We start from the raw sequence: 14835 nt of genomic DNA on the forward strand, positions 1-14835 counted from the left end.
TCCACTTCCTTATCACACTAACCCTCGAAGAACTTGGCAACGTTAGCTGTACTCTTCGCCAAATCCGCATACGCATCCGCAGGACTCCAGCATCCATCTAGGGGAGCGTACTTCGGATTGAAAAACTTCGTCTGCAGCAAGTAGGAGCCCCCAGCCGCAATTTTGCCGGCCTGTAGAAGCTCCTCCCGCGCACCCTTGAGCTCGGTCCGTATTTCCTTGGTGGCATTAAGTGCCTTGTTCAGGTCGGCCAAACTATCCTTATGCTCCTTTTTAAGGAGCTCATACCGGTTAGCGGCATTTTTTAACTCCACAGCCATTTCGGCTATCTTTTCCTCGCTTCGGCGATGAGCAGCCTGTTCGGCTCTCAATTCCTCGGCCGCCTTTAGGGCAGCCGCATTGCTAACCCAAGCTTGTTCCTTGGCCTAGGCATGTTCCTCCCTCAGGGCCTCCACGGCAGCAGCACCATCTGCAGTCCAAACATACTACATTAATATCATGTCGCCTTCATATTTTCCTATACAAAGGAGGGCAGAGCACATACCTTGTGATTTGTCTAGCCGCTCGTTCACCAGCGTGAAATCGGCATCAATCGATCCAATCTGCCTCGTTAGTTCGGCAACTTCAACGGACTGGCCGGCGGCCGGACCCACAGGTATCTGAACATATTTGCAGCACAATCATTGGGTTATGATCCCCCGTTTGCCGCCTAGGGCGGGCAACCAGAGTCTCAGGGGCTACTATCTATATGGAGCATGCCTAGCGCGTGCCTCACAGCTAAAAAATAGTGTACTCTTCACTACATACCTCAAAGCCTCTGAGCAGGCTTGCAAATGCTTCATTCAAGCCACTTCTAGCGGATGAAATCTTCTTGAGCACCATGCCCATTAATGAACGGTGCTCCTCTGAGAGCGCAGCTCGCTCCAGTAGGCCTGTCAGTACGTCCGAACGGACACTGAACTATGTCGGACCCTTCCCATCGCCCCCATGGGAGCCAAATGCTCCTGGCTCAGGGCGGCTGACGCATTGGCTTCCGGCTTCGGCAGATCCGGACTCCTCGATGACGACACCTCGGTGTCGTCCGCTTCATGAGTCGGAGAGGCGGGTGGGGTCTCGCTCTCCATCATCTCCAGAGGAAGATCACCCGAAGACGAACTCTATTGAGAAGAGCTGCTAGCCTGATTGCAAAAGACGAATCTCGGTTATTGATCTAGGAGGAACATAGTACTTTCAAATTAATGATTGACTTACAGCTCGGTGGAGGGCTCGCCCGTTGGTAGGCACGACACGGTAAGGGTGCCCGTTGGGGCAAGGCCCCCTGGGGATACCTTTTCCCCTGGTTTGGGCATCTCTACCTCCAAGTCTTCGGAGGCAGCCCTCTTCTTCCCGCGCGGGGAGGAGGCCTTAGCCTCCCCTTCCCGACTATCCTCCTTAGGGGAGGTAACAATTCCCCCGGTTCGGATGCATAGCGTGTGGAGTTCGGTTTCTTTGTTCTTCCCCTTGTCTTTCCCTGAGGGCATTCTGTTGAGTACCCGGTCAAGCATCTTGGCCATGGTGGGACTAGGCGAGCCTTCGGGAAGTGGCATCGGACACCTGATTCTCTCTGCCTTGTAGAGCCATTCCTGGCCACGGATGAATTTCAGGATAAACAATTGCGACAAATACAAAACAAGGTGTCCGGTATCAAGGTTACTTACTTGGGTATCTAGGAGATTGCAGCCTCGGCCTGCATCCTCGGTGGTGTCCGGACACTCTACTTTCAGTCCGAAGAATAATTTGCACATCCCTTCGAGCTTCAAGCCGAAGAAGTGCTTGACAGTCCGCGGACCCTCCGGATTGAACCCCCACATCCGGAGAGGCCGGCGTTGGCACGGCAACATCCGTCGGATTAACATCACTTGCATTATGCTGACAAGGTTAATGTCCCTCTCAAGAAGCTCTCGGATGCGATTCTGCAGTACTGGCACATCACTAGCGGGCCCCCAATTCCATCCTACGTCTGTCCAAGATGCCAACTATGACGGAGGGCTCGAGCGGAACTCGGGGGCGGCTACCCACTTTGTGCCCCTAGGAGCCGTAACATAAAACGACCTCCGCTGCCATACAACGGATACTTCTGGGAAATAACCCTCTGGCCATGGGGCATCGGCGTTCCTGCTTATTATGGCACCTCCGCACTCCACATATCGCCCCTCGATCATCTTCGGCTTCACATTGAAGGTCTTGAGCCATAAGCCGAAGTGTGGAGTGACGTGAAGAAAAGCCTCGCACACGATAATGAACGACGAGATATGGAGGATAGCGTCCAGAGCCAGATCATGAAAATCCAACCCATAGTAGAACACGAGCCCCCTCACAAAGGGGTCGAGGGTGAAGCCCAAGCCGCGGAGGAAGTGAGGGACAAACACGACGCACTCATTGGGCTCCGTAGTAGGGATGACCTGCCCTGGAGCAGGAAGCCTGTGTTGGATGTCAGCGGTCAGGTGTCCGACCTCCCTAAGCTTCGCAATGTCTTCCTTTTGAATCGAGGAGGCCACCCACCGGCGTTGAGGGTCAGATCTGGACATATTGGAGGATCTGGGGTGTTGGAGCTTAGGTTTCGGGTGTTAGAACTCGAGTTGCGAGAAGGCGCAAGGAAGGTGGAAAAGAGGCATAGGCCTCGACGCCCTTATAAAGGGGGTGAATATCAAGAGTCCTCGGTGTGACCGTTTGAGGCTTATCTAAAAACACACGGAGTTATACCAACGGCCGTCATGGGGTCACGCACGCCCATATTAATGGAAAATCCTGTAATAAGAGGAACACGATCTCTGCCTCGACGGGACGTGCCAATAAAACCGCCTCGCAACACGAGTCGAGGTGGGGCAAGAAACGCCGGTTCGCGTTGGACCAAGCCATGATGCAAGGGCACGACGTACGAAGATTACCAGCGGATCAGATTTATGCTATGATATGTGAAGATCATCTTGCAGATCCGGACACGATCTACGTGTTCGATAACCAGTTTGGAGTATTCGGAGAAGGAACCCGCCTTGAAATGCCGAAGACAAGACTGCACGCCGGTCTCATCATCATTGAAGCCTGGTTCAGGGGCTACTGAGGGAGTCCTCGATTAGGGGTTATCTGGACAGCCGGACTGTATACATCATCCGGACTATTGAAGCGTGGAGATACAAGACTCAAGACTTCGGCCCGTGTCCAGATGGGACTCTCCTTTGCGTGGAAGACAAGCTTGGTGATCCGGATATTGTGTTTCCTTCCTTGTAAACGACTCCATGTAAACCCTAGCCCTCTCCGGTGTCTATATAAACCGGAGAGGTTGGTCCTTAGAAGACCGGTCACAATTACAATCATACCATCATAGGCTAGCTCTTAGGGTTTAGCCTCTATGGTCTCGTGGTAGATCTACTCTTGTACTAATCATATCTTCAATATTAATCAAGCAGGAAGTAGGGTTTTACCTCCATCGAGAGGGCCCGAACCTGGGTAAACATTGTGTCCCTCGCTTCCTGTTACCATCAGCCTAGACGCACAGATCGGGACCCCCTACCCGAGATCAACCGGTTTTGACACCGACAGCGACCTTCCAAAGGCTGATGCACATTGCCTTCGGCCGGCAGCTCGGGAAAAACGTAGAGGCTTACATCGACGATATTGTGGCGATATCTCGGGAGGCGAGGCCCTTGATACAGGACCTGGAGGAGACCTTCGCGAGCCTCCGCCAGGTGGACCTGCGACTCATCCCAGAGAAGTGCATGTTCAGCGTCCCTTCTGGCAAGCTACTAGGCTTCCTCGTGTCCCACAGGGTTATCGAGGCCAACCCGGAGAAGGTCAAGGCAATCAAATACATGAGCCCACCATAGACCATCAGAGAAATGCAGAAGCTCACTGTTTGCGTGACTGTGTTAGGACGCTTCATCTCCAAGATGGGGGAGCGCGCCCTACCGTTCTTCAAGCTGATGAAGAAGAAGGGCTCGTTTGAGTGGACACAGGAGGTCGACCAAGTGTTTCAAGACCTCAAGAAATATCTGACCAACCCTCCCGTGATGGGGGCGCCGCACCCTCTCGAGCCCCTGGTGCTCTACCTTGCCGCCACTCCCTACTCCGCCAGCATAGCCTTGGTGGCGGTTAAGGAGGAACGCCAGGCTAAGGCCGCGTCCCGCCCAGCCACGGACTCAGTCGGGGCGACACAAGACCAGGAAAGCCGCATGAGGACCACGACAACGGCAGAAGGGGACCAAGCTCAATAGGAAGACGCCCCCAAGGCTGAAGAGGCCGCACCAAGCAACCAGGCGCTGGGGGCTCCATCGTCTCAGGAAGCGCCTCAATCTCCGGAAGACACAGGCCACATTAGCGCACCCACCCTCGTCGAGCATCCGGTGTACTTCGTCAGCATGATGTTTTGGGATGCAAGGGGGCGGTACCCCATGCCTCAAAAGCTCTTACTCGCGCTCTTGGTGGCCTCGCGTAAGCTACGACCCTACTTTCAAGGTCACCCCATCAAGGTCATCTCGGCCTACCGATTGGAAGGGTACTCAGGAGCCCCAACTCTGCTGGGAGGGTCGCCGAATGGAACATCGAGTTGCGGGTGTTTCAGTTGGAGTTCAGCACAACCAGGGTCATCAAGGGAGCCACACTTGCTGATTTCGTGGTTGAATGGACGAAAGCACCAGGGCTCAAGGCGGGCGAGGATCGGTCTCTCTCCCCAGGAAGTGAGGCACCAGATGGCTGGGTCATGTACTTCAATGGTGCATTCTCGCGGTAGGGCGCGGGAGCTGGTGCAGTGCTTATATCCCCCACTCAGGACAAGCTCTACTACACCGTACAACTCTGTTTCCAGCAGGGCGAGAAGGTCTCCAACAACATAGAAGAATATGAGGGCTTCATAGCAGGCCTGAAAGCTGCAACAGCACTGGGAGTGAAGCACCTCATCATCAAGGGTGATTCACAACTCCTCGTCAACTTCTCCAACAAGGTGTATGAGCCGAAGGACAAGCACATGGAAGCATATCTTGCGGAAGTACGCAAGATAGAGAAGCAGTTCTGGGGGCTGGAGTTGCAGCATGTGCCCGTTGGCACCAACCAAGAGGCTGATGACATCGCCAGGAGGGCGTCCAAATGGCTGCCTTAGGAGCCTGGAGTTTTTGAGGAACGACTCTTCAAGCTGTTGGCGGCATCATCGCTTTCAAGAACGGCACAGCCTCGGGAAGAGCTCCCTCAACCACCTGCCACAGGAGCCCCGGCCTGTGGCCCGACCTCGGGAGCGCGCCTACTCTTGGCGTTGGAGCCTCAGGAGGGATGCTGGACCAAGGAATTCAAGGAATACCTGACGCAAGGGATGCTGCCGGAGAAAGAGGAGGACGCGGAACGCGTGGCCCGGCAGGCCACGACCTACTGCATCCAAGACGGTGAGTTATACCGGAGGTGGACGAATGACGTTTCCCTGTGTTGCATCTCCAGGGAATAGGGGAAGGAGCTGCTGGCCGACATACACGGTGGAGATTGTGTACACCACTCGCCATCACGGACCGTCATCGGCAAGGCATTCTGCAGCGGGTTCTACTGGACTACGGCACTCAACGACGCGACCGAGCTGGTGAAGTGCTGCGAAGCCTGCCAAATCCACACCAAACAGATCCATCAGCCAGCACAGGGCCTGCAGACCATCCCGCTCTCGTGGCCGTTTGCAGTCTGGGGGCTGCTACCGCTACATCTACGTCGCCATCGACAAGTTCACCAAGTGGGCGGAGGTGGAAGCCGTCCGCGCTATCCCAGCTGGGTCCACGGTCAAGTTCATCAAGGGCCACATGAGCCGGTTTGGGGTCCCTACCCGCATCTTCACCCACAACTGTTCGCAGTTCACCAGCAATCTCTTCAAAACATATTGTGCTAACCTTGGAACGCAGATCTGCTACGCTTCGGTGGCGCACCCCCGGAGCAACGGCCAGGCCGAACGCGCCAATGCGGAGTTCCTGAGGGGCCTCAAGACCAAGACCTTCAAGAAGAAGCTGGAGGCCTGCAGCAGGGGCTAGCACGACGAGATCCAGTCCGTGTTGTGGTCCATCCGCACTACCGCCACCAAGCCAACGGCGAGACCCCGTTCTTCCTCGTCTACGGAGCAGAAGCAGTTCCCCGCATGAGGTCAGATGTCGCTCCGCGCGGGTCCTGGCGTTTGATGAGGTACAGCAGGACGCCATGCGGGGGATGTACCTCGTGCTGGGGGAGGAACGCCGCCATGAAGCCATGCTACGGGCAGCAAGATACCAGCAGGCGCTGCGGCGGTACCACTATCGCGGCATCCTCCCCAAGACGCTCGAGGTAGGTGACCTCGTACTAAGGCGGGTACTCTCCAGGGAAGGGCTGCATAAGCTTTCACCCATGTGGGAGGGACCGTTCAAGGTCGTGCATGTCTCTAGGCCTAGCACCGCGTGCCTGGAGACTCAGGACGGGGTGCCCATCCCGAACGCGTGGAACATCCAGCACCTCCGGAAGTTCTACCCCTGAAGAAAGGCCCGGTGCCTATGAAGAAGGCCTAGTGCCTATGAAGCTCGCCGCCCGAAGAAAGGCCCGGTGCCTGTGAAGAAGGCCCAGTGCCTGTGAAGCTCGCCGCCCGTGACACTCTCACGTAATAATGAGTGGGCTTGTACACGCCCCGGAGTCTCAGGAGTGCCGCCCTTGGGCCTCGGGGGGCTCCATCCCACGCCCAGTGGCAGCACTTAGCTCCGCGCTGGTGAGAAGACGTCTTTGACTAGACTAGGTGTTGGACGCGGATTTTTATTTGCTCTCTGTAGTTGGCTCGCTCTTCCTTGTTTGAACCTTGATTAAAGTTGCTTCTGATGTTCTTTGCCGGTTCTGTTCCATCGTCTTCTGCCTCTATTTTCTGTCTTCAGCTCTTTGTCTCACTTGCTCTCTCTCGCAAGCCTCGCGAAGGAGCTGTACTGGTGCCCTCGCGAGCCCTTTCTCTTCTTATTTTCATGACGTGTTCTCATTCGAGTTCGCAGCAGGAGCATCCCTCTGAGTCTTTGCCCCTCGGGTACCATGACACAAAGTGTCGGGCCACGGCCAGTAGCCTTGCGACCAGGGTTCGGAAAATGGTAGTCTCTCAACAAGTTTTTGCAGCTCTTAAGGCGCCCGGCGAGGCCTGAAGCAGGCACCTCGCGAGGCGAAAACTACTTCAAACATACCAAGCTAAGTTGTTCCTACATGCCAACATACAACAACAACGCCATGACACAGCACAGGAACAATAAATGCAGCATGATAACTAGGAAACCATGGTTTGTTGTGCACCCCCACGGGGCCCCATACTTGTCTCTCTCAATGCAGGAAGGAAGGAAAACAAAACAAAAGCAGCACGTGCCTTGCAGCAGTACGCGAGGAGGGATCTACGGCGGCCTCCTGAGCTCAGCCAGACCCCGCCTTGTGCTTCAGAGAAGCGCAGCGATGGGACGCCCCGCTGCCGCCCTCGAGGCGGACACGGCGGCGAGGCGGTTGATCGTAGCTGCCACTGGAGGAGCTATCATCGGAGGAGGAGCCGCCATAGCTTGACGAGCCGCGGTCTCCGCCAGGAGCGGGATCGCCTTCACCCTGGTCACGATCGTCGCCAGGACCGAGACCTCGTTGCCGTTGCTGTCTTCAGGATAACACCCGACGCGGCGGCCATCCCTCTGGACACCCTCACGTAGAGGGTCGCCTCGCCATCGTACCTGAAGTGGAGGGTGCACGGCCTGCCTCGGTCACGCGCGTGGGCAAACGTCTGCCAGCCTCGGGCCAAGGTTGCGTTTCCGGTGACAGAGACCTCCACCGCAACCCAGGAGGCCCTGCTGCAGCAGCCGTCCGCCTGCAACCAGAGCCCGCATGGGCCAGGGGCCAGCAGCTCGCCGACGAAGAAGCGTGAGAGTTGAAGCCAGTAGTCAGCCGGGTTTTCCAACCACACGACAAACTCCGGCAGCACCTTCGCTGAGTGGAAGCGCGGCCGGGGAGGCCGCACGGCCACGACATGCCTTCTTCCACCAACTGGGCTGCCTCGACATGGGCATCCCCCACCACGTGAAGGGCCACCGCCGCGACTGCGGGAAGCCATGGGGGGGGGTCGCGGAATACTTGCGAGGGCGACCGCGTCCGCGCTTGGGCGGAGGAGAGCCAGGTCCTTCCTGGCGAGCCTTCCTTTCTCCGTGGCCGAAAACCTCTTCGCGGGCGCCATGGGGACGCTACAAGCAATGGAGCAGGGGAGAAAAAGCAGGTGGAGCAAGAAGAGATTGGCGACGGGGGCTTTCGCCCCACCTCATTTATAGCTGAAGGGAGGCCAGCCGTCGACCTCCACGATCGCAGGTAATGATGACCCTTTTTGCATGCAGTAGAGACTCGTCAAGTCAGGCAGTTGCCGAGGCAGCATGGGGAAGCGGAGACACCCACGTCCAATCAGTTGCCACGCGTCGACCAAGGCTGCAGGCTGCTGGGGCTAGCGGCGCTCTGCACTTGCCCTTTGGCTTTGCCGCTAATCCAAGTCCGAGCGCGTCTTGGGCCTGGGGGCAACTATCGGCATTCTAGGAACAGAGGTCCGCAGACATGACTGCCTATGGCCTGCGGCATGGCTCCACAATTGGCCCAGTGTGGCCCGCCTTCATCAACCAACAATCAAGACCCTCGCGAGCGGCCAAGCCTCATGGGGCGGACGATACAAGGCCTCCTCAGGAGCAACCTCACCAGGCGGGCTCGTGAGGAGGTGGAGAGATCAAGGCAAAGGGTACCTCACGAGGTTCCCGTGACGCAAGCCATGACGACCAAGGCCAGGCGGGCGCCAACACTCGCAGTGTCCTCGTTTCCCCTTTGGTGCTAAGGGGGGAGCGCAGGCGCGGAGTACTGAGGCATCAGGCAAAGGTTTCCATATCGATGCAACAAGACCAAGATCAGCAGGACGGCAGGACGGAGGTCATCGTGGAGCCCAAGACGGTGTCATCACCAGCGCCTTTGACAGGCGAAGACCATCTTTAGTTAGGATAGCTTGTACTAGCTATCCCCTTTCAAAATGGCAGTTGTTGGATCCCTTCCCGCTCAATATTCGGGGAGAGGACCAGGGCCTCTATAAATAGGGCTAGCAACCACAGCAGAAAGGGACGGACCAATTCCTCCCCGAGCAACACACCAAGCACAAGAACACCTCTCCTCGCGAGGCTGTTCTTCCTTTGTACTGTTCATCATCAGCCCAAGAGGCAATCCACCACCACCAGACAGGAGTAGGATATTACTCCAGAACGGCGGCCCGAACCTGTATAAATCTCGTGTCTCTTGTGTTGTGAGTTCATCGAGCTAAGCTTAGGGGTCGCAGCGAGGCTGAGAGCGAGTTCGGTAGGGGGAAATCTTCATGCGCACCCTAGTGTTCGAACCTCAAGGGTTTTGCCGGAACCCGATATCCGACAATCACAACATAACTCTATGACTCAAAGTCTGCATTCAAGAGGCTCCGAAGAGCCATACATAGAATGATATTACAAACATGGGTCTGACAACAGCAACAGAAGCACAAACACGTCATGTCTGAGTACAGGCAACTACAAAACAAAAAGTCTAAGTAGCTTGACTATCTACAAGACCATCCATATGAACTAGACATCTGTGTGGGATTCTCAAGCTACTCGTCGAAGCCCATGTGGAACTACTTGTGAGACTGAAGTCTCCTCTGCAAAAGTGTAAATTAAGCAAATGTGACTACAAATCTACTCGGCGAGATTTACATCAGAACTATCTACTTATGCATCAGTATCAACAAGGGGGTTGTGGATTTTAACTGTAGCAAGCTAGCTTTGACTCTTGGCTATCCTGTACTACGACTACGAGTAATTTCTTTCAGGTGAGAGAGCGCACACGAGTCCACATATTCACCATATCAATACACAACTATGGATCCTCTCTTATCTCCCTACGAGAAGGCCATCCATAGCACTCACTCTTATCTTGCGCATTTTAGAGTATGCACTTCTAGTTACATATGAACCATATAAGTCTCCAAGTATTCCATATCCAAGGACGCGGCTATTAGAATAGATCATTTTACCCTGCATGGGTGTACTTCTTCACACACGCTCTCACCAATTACCACCATATACATGTCATGTATCTCGGCAACCTTCAAGCGAAAGCCTGGGAGGGTGTTGGCCACAACCTGACTAACCATGCAAGACTCTAGTCCATGTTTTTCGCCTATCTGAGGTTGAACTCGCAAGGGAAGTCCATCACGGACCCAAATGATGTGCGTAGGGTTCCCAAGCCCACCTCAACGGATTGAACTAGTCTGTCCCAAGCTGACCTATACATGGTTCTACTTTGTAGACAAATAGCACTACCTACAAACACGAGAAACTAGTTGAAACTCCTGGACGGAGATCAAGGTGATTAATAAGTCGAGAGAGATTGATTACCGGAGCCCAATGTGTGGTAGTAACTATCTTGGATAACATACACACGACTCAGTTCTTAAGGACGGTCTCAATGTGTCGGGACCCAACACATAGAAATACACATCGTACATACACAGAACATGCAACTATGTGTTGGTACAACATGCCATCACAACATAACTCTACGACTCAAAGTATTTATTGAAGAGGCTTTGAAGAGCCATACAGAGCATGATATTACAACACATGGGTCTCATGACCCAACATTCAAAGTCATGCAAGCAACAAGTAAAAGAATAAACATGTCTGAGTACAGATGGCTGAAAAGAAAGAAGGCTAGAAAGCTTGTCTATCTACAAGACACTCCATAGGAACCAGACCCGTGTCTGGGATTCCCAAGCTAATCGGTCAACGTCGATCTCATCGTAGAAATCTAAAGAGAGACTGAAATCTCCTTGCAAAAACATAAATTAAGCAAACATGAGTACAAACGTAGTTAGCAAGACTTACATCAGAACTAACTACATATGCATCAGGTATCAACAAAGCGGTGGTGGAGATTAACTACAACAAGCCAGCTTTCACTCAGTGGATATCTTGTACTACGACTACCAGTAATTTCTTTGAGGTGAGAAAGCGCACACAAGTACGCATATTCACCATATTAATACACCACCATGGATTCTCTCCCGTCTCCCTACGAGAAGGCCATCCATATCACTCACACTTATCTTGCGCATTACAAAATATCCATTTAAACTTGTCTATGAACAATGTGAGATTTCAAGTAGTAAATATCCGAGGACGCAGCTATTTGAATAGCTTGATAACCCTGTAGGGGTGTACTTCTTCACACATTCTCTCACCACTTACCACCATGTACATGTCATGTATCTCGGCAAACTTCAAGCGGAAGCCTGGCGAGGGCGTTGGCCACAACCTGACTAACCACGGAAGACTCTAGTCTGGGTTTATCGTCTATCTGAGAACTGACCCGTAACGGAAGTCCGGCCGAAGTTTCCATCACTGCCCCAAACGATGTGAGCAGGGTTCCCAAGTCCACCTTGACGGATGGTACTCGCCTAGGTACACCGTGCCATAGTGCCTACCGTAACAAAGCCTACCCCTTCGGTTAGCACTAAGTACGCCCCCAGCACATCCTATAAACACCAAAAACTAGTTGCAACTCATGAACAGAGATCAAGGCGGTTAATAAGCTGAGAGGGGTCATATTTCAGGGCCAATGTGTGGTAGTAGTTAGTCTTGGATAACATACACAAAACTAATGATGCGAAGCATCCTATGGTCATCCCCATGGACCTACCGGTGTCTCACCAAGTGCCAACTGGACCGATGACACGAACACGTGCAAGATCTCTCGAGACCGAAGTGACATCTCTCCTTAATGATATTCCATATGACCCACATGAGACATGGCTACTACCTAAAGCCGGAACACTATGTGTGAGTAGGTATGAACAACACTCCCTTGGAGATGCTCATGATGATGGACAAGTCCCCAAGTGCATGGAAGAAGAGGACTGACAAGAGAGACCAGAGGAGTCCCTAGGACCCGGACATCCAACCACTGGAGCCTCAACCGCACCCGCAGCCCAACAGCCAAAGCTATAGGGCATGTACATCCGGCCTGGCCCCGGACATCCGGCCTGATTGCCCTAGACATTCGGTGCCAGCCCGGAAATCCGACTCCATATTCACAAAACACAAGTCCATGCCATCCCGGACATCCGCCCCCTTCCCTGAACGTCCGTCCCCTCCTGCCTACGTGCAGTGCATCTGGGCCAAAGCTCATGTACCTCTTCGCCCCCTAGACTATATATACTCCACCTCCACCTACGTTTTAGGGTTAGCATTGTGATATCTCATTTGAGATAGAGCTTTGCTCATCCACTTATCCCCTACTCCTTTGGAGATCGAGGCCTCCTCAAGGAGAAGATCCCCCAAGTGGATTCAATACCTCCCCACGGAGAAGATCCCCCTAGTGGATTCAAAACCCCCTCCTCAAAGATTCTACTTGGATCTAGCACATGTGTAGTTGAATCTCGTTGATTTGAGCATTTCCTCTCGTTTTCCCTCGTGTGTTCTTTGTGTTCTTTGGGAATTACCCTCCAAATCATGAAAGATCAGCCACTGGGGTTCCACCCTACATCATCTTTGTATCATGAGCCAAGGTTGATCATGATTTTGGAGTCTCGCTCTTCATTTTCTAGCCTAATTTTGTTGTGTTTTGTCCCAATTTTGAAAATCCCCACAAAAATAGCCCTCCCAATTTTTTTGTGATTTGTTGGTGTGATGATGTTTTGTTGAATTTGATCCATGGATTTGATGTGTTGTAGGTAGATCTAGCTTCCCCTAACTTTTCCCCAATTCCATCCACGAAATTCCACGAATTTTTCCCCGAAATTTTTCTTTTCCCTCGAGATCCACCGAGTTCATCCAGGATTTTGGAGCCCGAACATCTGGCCCATGGCCCCGGACATCCGACCCGCAAGCCCAGACATCCATCCTCCCGCAGGATCACTTCATCCACCACTTCCTTTTCTGCCTGATTTACGCCAATTTTGACCGAGTTTCCACCACTATTTCCGCATACCACCAGCGCTTTCTGCAACCACCATCGCTTACCGGTACCACCTCCGACAATTTTGACACACTTTCTTCTTTGAGGACTTGAGTTGCGGTTTATGTTTCCTAACGTGTTTCGGCTACTTAGGGATGGTTCGAAACCGACATCACGGCCGCTCATCTTCATCAACAACATTGACATCACCATTTTGACACAATGAACCGTAAGGAAGGAATGGTAACCTCATCGACACTCTAGTATATTCTCCCTTGCCAGTGCATTTCGCATAACTTGCCTATCGAGACTAGCCATTGAGTATTGCCGGCAACCTTAGTTGTGCACATTAGTGATCATCGTCCCTATTGCATACATACCATATCATATTGGTATCGACTTCTTGGTATCATCATAAAATCCCTTGTGTCACAAGTCTTTTCCCGCATATTCATAATTGCTAGCTTGGTTTGTGCATTTTGCATAAGTGGCCAAAGTAAGATATCAAAAGAGAGAAAGCTTATAAGCAAAAGAAAGACAAGCAAAGAATTTTTAAGCAAGTGCCACATCAGCATACCACATTGCACACAAGGTTGCCATACTCGATCATCTAGGATCATCTTGAGAGAGACACCAGAACGTCATACATATAGCTTACTTGGGATAGAACTCATTGCATTTTTGCTTTGTAGGTCGTGCACAAGTCTAATATCCTACTATTGAGCAATCATGCTAGCATCTCTATAGCGTTGTGAAATAAGAGCATTTTTCATGGATTCCACATTTTGAGCTCATTCCTTGGTTGCACGACCCCATTTATCTATCAGTGTGTGTGTTTCCGTATGCTCCTTATTGCCATTGGTCTCCTTGTTGCATTTGCAAACTTGCACATCTTTTTCAACATTATTTGAGATAAAAGTTGTATAAATTTTGTGCCACCATCCTCACCAAGCTACTCCAAAAGCTTTACTTGTGTAGGTGTGAGAAATTGACAAGATCCGGTACCAATTGTGCTATTTCCTTGCTACATTATTGAGTGGTCATTGATCCATCCCCAACATTGGATAATGTACATTTGGTATAGTTCTTTCCTTTCTTCCACTCACATATTTGCTTGAGATGATGGATAGGCCAACTACTTCTACCAACCCACTCTTCCTCGAGCAAGATGAGGACCCCAACAACTATGTCACCAAGAACCACCTCTTCGGCGCGCGAAGAGCTTTTATGCATCAAGAGAATGAAGCATTGAACAATTGCATCGACCTACTCGCCATCAACTTGCGACAATCCAAGCTACGTACAAGAGACTACCTCGACCACAAGCTTTCCACACAAATAGAGGAGATCGATGAAAGGTCATCTAATCAAAAGGTGGTAAATGATACAAGGATGGAGGAGATTCGAGCCTTGTTGCTCAACGTTCTTCTTCATCTTCGTCATCATCAAGACGGCGCAATTCGAGCCAACATTGCTCGTATACCTCTTCGGATGCAAGTCCTGCACGAGCTCGTCCACATCGTCGCCAAGACCATCAAGATCGTCAAGCTCCATGCAACCCATTTCATGGCAATGGTTTACAGGACCACCTCCGGGAATGTGAATGACTACGTCGACAAGCTAATGATCCTCCGGTCCAGGAGCAATCTCCAATATGCCAAGATCAACAAGAACATCAAGATGGCGATGCCTTTTGACAAGAGCAAAAACGCCATGAGGAACAACCCCTTGAAGCACAACGTGCCCTTAGTGAAGCAACCCAAGCCGTCCGTGCATGCAACTAGGAACAAAGATGAGGCCATCTGCCGAGAGCGCCAAGAAGAAGCGACACGTCTTGAGGAGCACCAAGAAATGAGGAAC

Source organism: Triticum dicoccoides, chromosome 2B (genome assembly GCF_002162155.2).
Source record: "Triticum dicoccoides isolate Atlit2015 ecotype Zavitan chromosome 2B, WEW_v2.0, whole genome shotgun sequence".
Taxonomy (NCBI): domain Eukaryota; kingdom Viridiplantae; phylum Streptophyta; class Magnoliopsida; order Poales; family Poaceae; genus Triticum; species Triticum dicoccoides.